Here is an 8289-nt window from a genome sequence, read left to right as displayed (position 1 = left end):
GCTAATCGACAATGCAACGTACGGGCGTCCCCCAAGTAATGATATATTGAGCAAGTTGACAAATGGAGACTGCCTTAATCCGTGCACCTCATTTTGCCATGCAGCACGTGTCACGTTGGCCTCGAGTTGCCAGCTGCCACGCCACATGAGACGCCCCCCCACCCTGTCTGCCTGTAACGCAGCAAAATCCTAAAGAACGCCCTCAAGCACATCGCGCATGTGTGCGCGCGCGTGCGTACGCGCGTGTGTGTGTGTGTGTGTGTGTGTGTGTGTGTTGGGGGGGTGCAAGGAAAGAAGGACCCGGGTGTTCATGCACAAAAGATCATCACAAAAAACCTCCTTCACCTTTTTTATGCAATCCCATAAAATGAAGCGGAAAATGACCTGCGATTATAGTTAGTCACCTATTCAGACGGCGATTCTTTTACAAGAGCGCGGATTGGATTTATGTTCTCTGTGCGTGGACGCGCGTGTGAACATGCGCAGAGTCGAAGAGGGGGAGGCGCCGGTGGAGGGAGGGGTGCGCTGGCTATGGCTAATCTGTACGCGCGTTATGCAGAGCGCAATTTTTTAGTGAACAGCAGCGAGCGTCAAACTGGACTTTAGCGGATCGGTACTGATCGGCTACCGTCTGCGGTGGGGTTTTTATTTCGCAAGATGCTCAAACAAAGGATTTAAGTGGTGGGGGGAGCGAGAGGGGGAAATCACGCTTTTCTCTGTCGGACCTGTCGAAAACATCCGCGGGTGGAGGGGTCAGCTGATCCGCTCTTCGTATGCCATTCGGGTTCTGCGACCAGCGTCGGTTCCGAAAGTGAGTCATTCGAAAACAATTGGGCCGGCGACGCAAGCGTGGATGCGGAGAGTCGAGGACGACGACGCGGCTCTTTTCGAAATGTGACATTTGAAGCACGCAGTCTGGTCGACGCTGCCCACCGCACCTCCATACCAGCAAGCGGATCTATTCGCATCGATTCAAAAAGGTCGGTCGTGTTTATCATGCCACCATAAATAGCTAATTTCGGATGCAGTAGGGTAGAGGGGGCGGGGTGGAAGTGTGTGTGTGGGGGGGTCATGAAAATTAATGAACGATTGCACAAAGCCCAAAAGGTTTTTTTTGTTTTGTTTTGTTTGTTTGTTTACTAGTTATGGACTGAGCATCATTTGCCCCCCCCCCCCCCCCCCCCCCCCCCATGCTGCTGGTGAAACGCTGGCGTCCTCCATTTTCACCCCCCCAATACCCACATGCTCACGCGCTCACGTAAGCGCTCACTGGGATATTTTGGGGAGTGCCAAGAAGTAAGGTGTCATTCATTCTTCCAGGCACACACGCATTTGTAACAATGCCGCCTCAATCAAACACTCTTCTAGAATGCCCTGCATGGAGAGCCTGCCTACATGCATGTGCCCAACATTGTCAAGAGGAGGATGGGGCTGCTGAGCCACTGCAAAAAGAGCATGTGTATGTTTGCATTAACCTGCTCCTTAGGTCAGCTAAAAGCAAGAGTACCCCCCGCTCCCCCGCTTTTTTTGGTGGTGGGAACACCAGCAGCACAGCACTGCCTGTGATTCAGCTGGAAATGGAGCCCAAATAGTCACTTAGGTACCATTAGAGGGAGAGAAGGGACGATCGAGTGGAAATGGGTGCCTGTGGATGTGTCGGCGTTTGGGTCGCTCAATAGACGACTCTCAATTTGAGCCTCGCTGGTGGAACTTCATTGTCAGTTAGAATGCGTCATCCCATACATGTGTTTTTTGGGATAAGAACGGTCCCTTCAGCCGATTACAAAGCTGCGAAACAAGCACGAGAGGTTGGCAGTGAACTCACTTTGGCGCTCCCACTTGATCAAAGTAAACATACTGTCAGTGTCTATTTGGAATACCGTAACGCTTACAATGCAAAAGGCCATTGACAGCGACGGAAGAGTATTGCAGTGCCAGTTTTAGAACACAACAGCTACTTGAACACAAAAAGTGAAGCAACCCATGTAGACATAAAATATCATAACACACATATATTCTTAGTCCTTTGTGAAGAATGACTAATATGAGTGCAGTTGTGAAACTCTTCTGAATTTAGAATGTCATTTTCACCATTGGAAATGACGAAAATCGGATTCATGGCTTGGCAGTGCAATAGGCGAGATAAGAAAGGGAATGTCCCTGCTTCCCCTTTTCATTTATGTCCATGCCTCAACCCCTCCTCCACACATGCACGCACATGCAGATCACCCCCACGCACACACACATGCACACGCACACACACGCACACACGCTACGTACGCAGAGAACACAGAGACACAAACATGCACATCACACACATTTGCAGATGCCTCACACACGTACATGTGCACACGCCCAAATGCCCACACGCATGCGCACACACACACACACACACACACACACACACACACACACACACACACACACACACACACACACACACACACACACACACTCACACTCACACTCTTTGGTCTTTGCAAATCAATTGCTGTGACCTGTGTGTGCAAGTTGTGTCTTTCTACCTCATAAAAAATTAAAGATGAGCAGATGACATGTCGGCCAAAAACATGACTGAGTCTATTTTGATTAGTTTGGGATGCCCCACCCCTGCACACACAGACCCTGTCTGACCAGTCACATTGTGTGTTTATGTTGAATCACTGCTACTGTTAATTGCCAAGTCAATTAGCATATGGTCCTGCCGTAAGCCCAGTCCCATGCTAATGAGACCTAATTAAGGCGATAGGGGACGCCAGCAAACATGCATGCTGCCTCTTAGCAGTCACGCAGACTCAGGTTCATTTCCCCCAGCCCGAAAATTTCATCACTGACTTTGGACTCGTTTACTGCCGTCCATCATTGTTGAAGATGAAAAGGCTCGCTGACATCATTGAGACCAGGGCTCGGACTCAGGGACTCGGACTCGGTCGGACTCGGTCATTTTTGTCGGACTCGGACTCGGTCGGACTCGGTCATTTTTGCCGGACTCGGACTCGGTGCTGATTTTGACCGAGTCCACCGAGTCCGACAATAAAAAAAAAAATACGTTCAATTTTATTTTCATCATGCTGCTGAGAATGCGCGTAGGAATACTGTCCACAGCCCTGCTTACGATCAATGCGGCCACGTTGAGTTGCACTTAGGCTAATGTTTACATTATGTACCAATGTCAAGAATGATTATGTCACCCAGCTTATATCATTATTTTGATTTTGATCTAAATTAGCCTTGAATAAAGACTAAGCAGTCAAAGTCAAAGTCAGCTTTATTGCCAATTTCTCCACATTCCAAAGACACACAAAGAAACCGAAATTTCGTTCCCCCCTATCCCACGGTGACAAGACATGGCTCACAACAGACAAACAAGTAAACAAGTATAACAAAAGCGTGCTGAATAACACATGAATTAACAGAAGAAATGGACAGCCGGACTCGGACACGGACTCGGTGGTCAAGAGGCCGGACTCGGACTCGGTGCAAAAATCCGACCGAGTCCACGGCCCTGATTGAGACAGATGGATGCATGATATTGTTGAACTAGGAAGTGAATTGTTCCCCCAGGGAGACAGTACTCCGGCTTGCATTTTGACCCCTCCCCCCACCCCAACATAAGCGTCTGCCTGCTCACTAGCTGCCCAAGAGGGGACCGCAAAATATTAGCACAATGGCAAGACTAACAACAAGCATGTGTCCTGTCAGCAGCTCCGTGACTAAGTGGACTTTATGTCATTCGCTCAAAGTTATTCTTGCTCAAGTAGGAGAAGAAGCAATAAAATCCATCTTTGGCACCAAAGATTACAGACAATTTACTTCATTAAAGATTAAGATTAAAACATTAAAGTCCCAATGATCGTCACACATACATCTGGGTTTGGTGAAATTTGTCCTCTGCATTTAACCCATCCCCGTGTGATTTTGATCCATCCCCTAGGGGAGAGGGGAGCAGTGAGCAGCAGCGGTGCTGCGCTCGGGAATCATTTGGTGATCTAACCCCCCAATTCCAACCCTTAATGCTGAGTGCCAAGCAGGGAGCCAATGGGTCCCATTTTTATAGTCTTTGGTATGACCCAGCCGGGGTTTGAATCCACAACCTTCCAGTCTCAGGGCGGACACTCTACCCCATGCCACTGAGCTGGTCATAATACATTGGAGCCTCCAAGGTCAACTGCAAAGCCCCCCCCCCCCTTCCGTTTCAATGAATTGACACGCCATTCTACATTGCTATACACTGGAACAAGTCAGCCAGATATGGCTATTTTGGTGACTGCGTCTGGCTCGCGGACAAATCTGACATTTACACAATTGAAGTCATAAATAATTTTGTCATACTATCAAAGTAAAAAATACACGTACTGAAATCAAAATGTTAAATTAGCTTTCAAAATATAAAATATGATCACGTTTGCAATCCATCCCATCTGTTTTCTACCGCTGAAGTCCACGGTTGCGTCATATCAGCCAATCCCAGTTGCCCTTCGGTGTACAGAAGGGTGACGCCAGGTCGGACAAAAAAGCGCGATTTTTATTGGACAATACAGGGCCTACGGGGTCGTGAGAGGTAAAATTCCATCCCCATTAAAATTTCAGCTAGCTAGCTGGTGTGTGCCAGGCAAACAAGAAAGATGGCAATTACCGAACATTTCAGAGTGAGTGGACCAAAGAATTCGCATTTGTGGAGAGAGGAGGACAATACCAAAGAAGGCGGCATGGATGTTGCCTGCGACAAGCTCAAGCAGGACAGTCAAAGGAAGGTGGAGCGAACGCCACCTGCACAGCAAACGCACGTCGCAAATGCACAACAGAGGACGACAGCCCAAGCAGCGACAAACCAAGGGAAGGCGGCGCAAACGCTACCTACACAACAAGCGCAAATGCATGTCACGGGGCGACAGTCCAAGCTGTGGCAAGCCAAGGGAAGGCAGTGCGAACGCAACCTGCTCAATAAGCCAAATGCACGACACAGGGCGACAGACCAAGCAGCAACAAACCGAGGGAAGGCGGCGCGAATGCTCACTGAACAGCAAGCACGTCACGGGCGAAAGCCCGAGCAGCGACAAGCTGAGGAAAGGTGGCGCAAACACTACCAACACACAGCAAGCGCAAAATGTACAAAACAAGAGAAAAATCCACGACGTGGAGGCTAGCACGCGACCACGCCGGGACACAAGAACGGACACAACAACTCCGCCGAAACACCATAAAGTCAACCACAGCCGCAGCCTGGGAGGGCAAAAATACGCTGCTCCGACCAAAGGTCACAAGGCTCCACAGCAGCGGAGAAAAGACGTCAAAAGGTGAATCCAACCTTTCTTCAGGACAGAAAACACACAGTGGTATGCAAGCTACACGAGAAGAAAAGAAGGAACGAGCCTCTGGTGACACTGGACTTTATACCAGTCTAGGGTCATCCAGGGGTCAAAGGTGACTAATTTGGTATGCATATTCTGACTGCGCATGCACTCAGGAATCATTCAGTGCTTTAAGCACTGCCTCCTGGGGGTTAGCAGAGATGAAATAGAAACACTTGTCAGAGGCCCTCCATTGACACAGCCATCAAACGCTCATCCTCTCGATGCCACTTAACCTTCACATCCACAAGATTGTTTCAAATGTCAATGGTTTGCTTTGGCTCAAAGGTCGGGGAACGCTGAGATGGCGTAGTGGCTTCTTGACATTCAAACAGCACAACAAAATGGCAACGTTGCTGTGGGGGGCACAATGCGGCGACGGGAGTAACTCCCAACAACTGGAGCAGGAGCTGCACACCGACTCAAACGTTACATAAGATGCACGGAATGGCGGCAAGGAAGAGCAGGGGCTGGGTGGGGGGCAAAATGGAAGGGGGGAGGGGAGGGATGTAATTGGGAAGGACAAGTTTTGTTTAGAGACAAAAGCGGAGGCTTTAAAATGGCGGAGAGAAAAGAAGCAGGATGAAACGCTATCCTTCTTGAACTCAAATTCAATTCAGCAGTTTTGCGACTTTCAAGGACACACACCCAAAGAAAGCATCCATCCATTCAGCTGTCCATTTTCTACATTTGAACTGAGAACTCTTGTGGCCAAAGTCCCAAAATGTTCAACCAAACCAGAACATGTCCTTTAGTATAATGCCAACCTAGCATGTGAAAACCCATTGGCAGGCTGAAGAATCTTGGCCTCAATGCAAGTGTCACACAGTGCTGTCATTTCCACTGTTGTGGCACATTGTGGTACTACGCTGAAGTTCAGACTGTCAAAACCTGTCAAATACCACACTTACAAACTCTTGTGCAAACAACAAAGCACAATATTGTTCTTGCTGTGGTACATTGTTCATCAATTTTGTGGCTCGCCTCTGACAAAAAAAAAAAGGATTCGTGTGATGTCCGTTAGCTTGTGCTTGCATGTAAAGGTCGATTTTGTCATTTTGCATGTGACTGATGCATGTGAATGTGTGTATGTGTGTGTGTGTATGTATGTGTGTGCATGTGTGCGTGCGTGCGTGTGTTTTGCCACTGGCACTTCAATGTGTGTGTGTGTCCTGCAGCCAGAGCAACCATCTGTGCAAGGGGGAGTGACAGCGTGACAGAGGGGTGTTGGTGGTGGTGGGAGGGGCGAGGGTCTTCCTGCCTCATGTTGCGAGTATGCCTACGATGTTCTCCATGCTCGCTCATCGCTGACAAATAGCAGTAGCAAATTCAAAAGGAAAACAAGACAAGAGCAGGAGCGGTCTACCCTGCTTAGTACGGACGAGCTTGTCTCTGTCAAGATGGGGGAGGTAACCATAGGTACCGGCGGGGCTGCAGCTCAAGTACGTCTTGAATGTGAAGGTGGTGTGCACGTCACAAAGCTATACTAAGCCATACTATGGCCGGCTTTTGGTGACTCATCAGCAGGTGATGTAAGTGAGGGGGTTGGGGGCGGCAGGAGTAAAACATGAAACTACAGTGGTGGGCAAGAATTCCAGTGGGTGCAAATCCCTGCGGGTTGCACAAAAGAGCTGAAAACAACATGCGTGCCGATGGCAACACTCACAGTGAGATGAAGTCATCGTCATCATCGACTTGCATCGTTGTTCTTCTTACAGGAACAGTACTTGTTCGGTATTTGTTCAAATTGTGTCCCACGCTTCTCTCCACGGACATCATCTTTAGAGAGCACGAGGTCATTTGAAAGCTGTGTAATACGGAGTACGTGTCGTCTACAACTGTTTTTAAATGGCCACTCAAAACGATTTCTTTTCAGTCCAAGAACAAAAGCAAAATGTTTGATGTTGTCATAAATGGGGAATTCAACCGTATATCGTTAGGACTTTGGCAATGTCAATACCGATACTCCTTATCGATGCCGATATTTATCAATACGCTTGTCCGTGTTTGTATCTAACTTGATTGAAGATGTGAACAAGAAGATAAAAATATCATTCATCTTTAACAACTATTTTATTGCTGCAAAAGGGATAACACAAGCAACATCATGTACCTTCAATGTAAGCTTTCAACAAGTCAACTAGCTCTGCAGTGTAACTGGAAAACAAACAAACAGCACCCTATTCTCAGTGACAGAGATACTGAAACTTTATAATGAATGGCTCATGTACTGGTTCAACTGTACATGTAATGCTGCAACAGACGCACAACTACCGTGTTTTTCGCTCCATAAGACGCACTGGATTATAAGGCGCACCCTCATTGAACTTTTTATTTTAGAAATTATTTCATATATAGGGCGCACCGGATTAAAAGGCACATAAAATAGAAGCTATACTGCATCAAACTGAGGTTGACTAGGGTTGCGGTATGCATCCACTAGCCAATAACCAATGAGCCCTCAGTAAACAATCACGTTTCTCAAACTATCTCCTATAAAAGTGATCGGAACCGATTAAAGTTCGATCTACCACATTGGTACTTTTTACCTGTTTCCCTTCCATATCGATCCGTAAATTTACTCGAAACATTAACGGAGCAGCCTATTTTGAAATGAAATAGCCTCGTGCGTATAGCAGCTATCATTATAGCATTAGCCACACGCAAACTCCCATGAGCCTCAACTCGCAGACTCCCATGAGCCTCAGCAAAGTGTCGTGGAAGCCCCCTGTAAACCATCGCGTTTCTCAAACTATCTCCTATAAAATGATCGGAACTGACTAAAGTTCGATCTAACACATTGGTACTGCTTACTTATGTTTCCCTTCCATATTGATCCGTAAATTTACTCGAAACATTAACGGAGCAGCCTATTTTGAAATGAAATAGCCTCGCGGGTACAAAAGCTATTCAGTAATGCTGGGAAGTGATGCGACAT

At 47.5% G+C, this 8289-nt stretch overlaps 1 protein-coding gene across 3 annotated transcripts in view; it reads left to right on the top strand.

Annotated features, from left to right (window-relative positions):
• Window positions 1–501: 501 nt before the first annotated feature.
• gprc5ba (G protein-coupled receptor, class C, group 5, member Ba) overlaps window positions 502–8289 on the top strand; it is a 16829-nt gene continuing 9041 nt past the window's right edge. For all 3 annotated transcript variants that reach the window (XM_088357596.1, XM_088357595.1, XM_088357594.1), the window contains exon 1: window positions 502–980. The gene's annotated coding sequence lies outside the window, so the exon portion shown is untranslated. The remainder of the gene's footprint in view (window positions 981–8289) is intronic.

The sequence above is a fragment of the Syngnathus floridae genome, chromosome 17 (genome assembly GCF_059516105.1).
Source record: "Syngnathus floridae isolate MCC-2025c chromosome 17, RoL_Sflo_1.0, whole genome shotgun sequence".
NCBI classification, from domain to species: Eukaryota; Metazoa; Chordata; class Actinopteri; order Syngnathiformes; family Syngnathidae; genus Syngnathus; species Syngnathus floridae.
The sequence above is the reverse complement of the archived record's forward strand: the minus strand, read 5'-3'. Positions and strand labels throughout refer to the sequence as shown.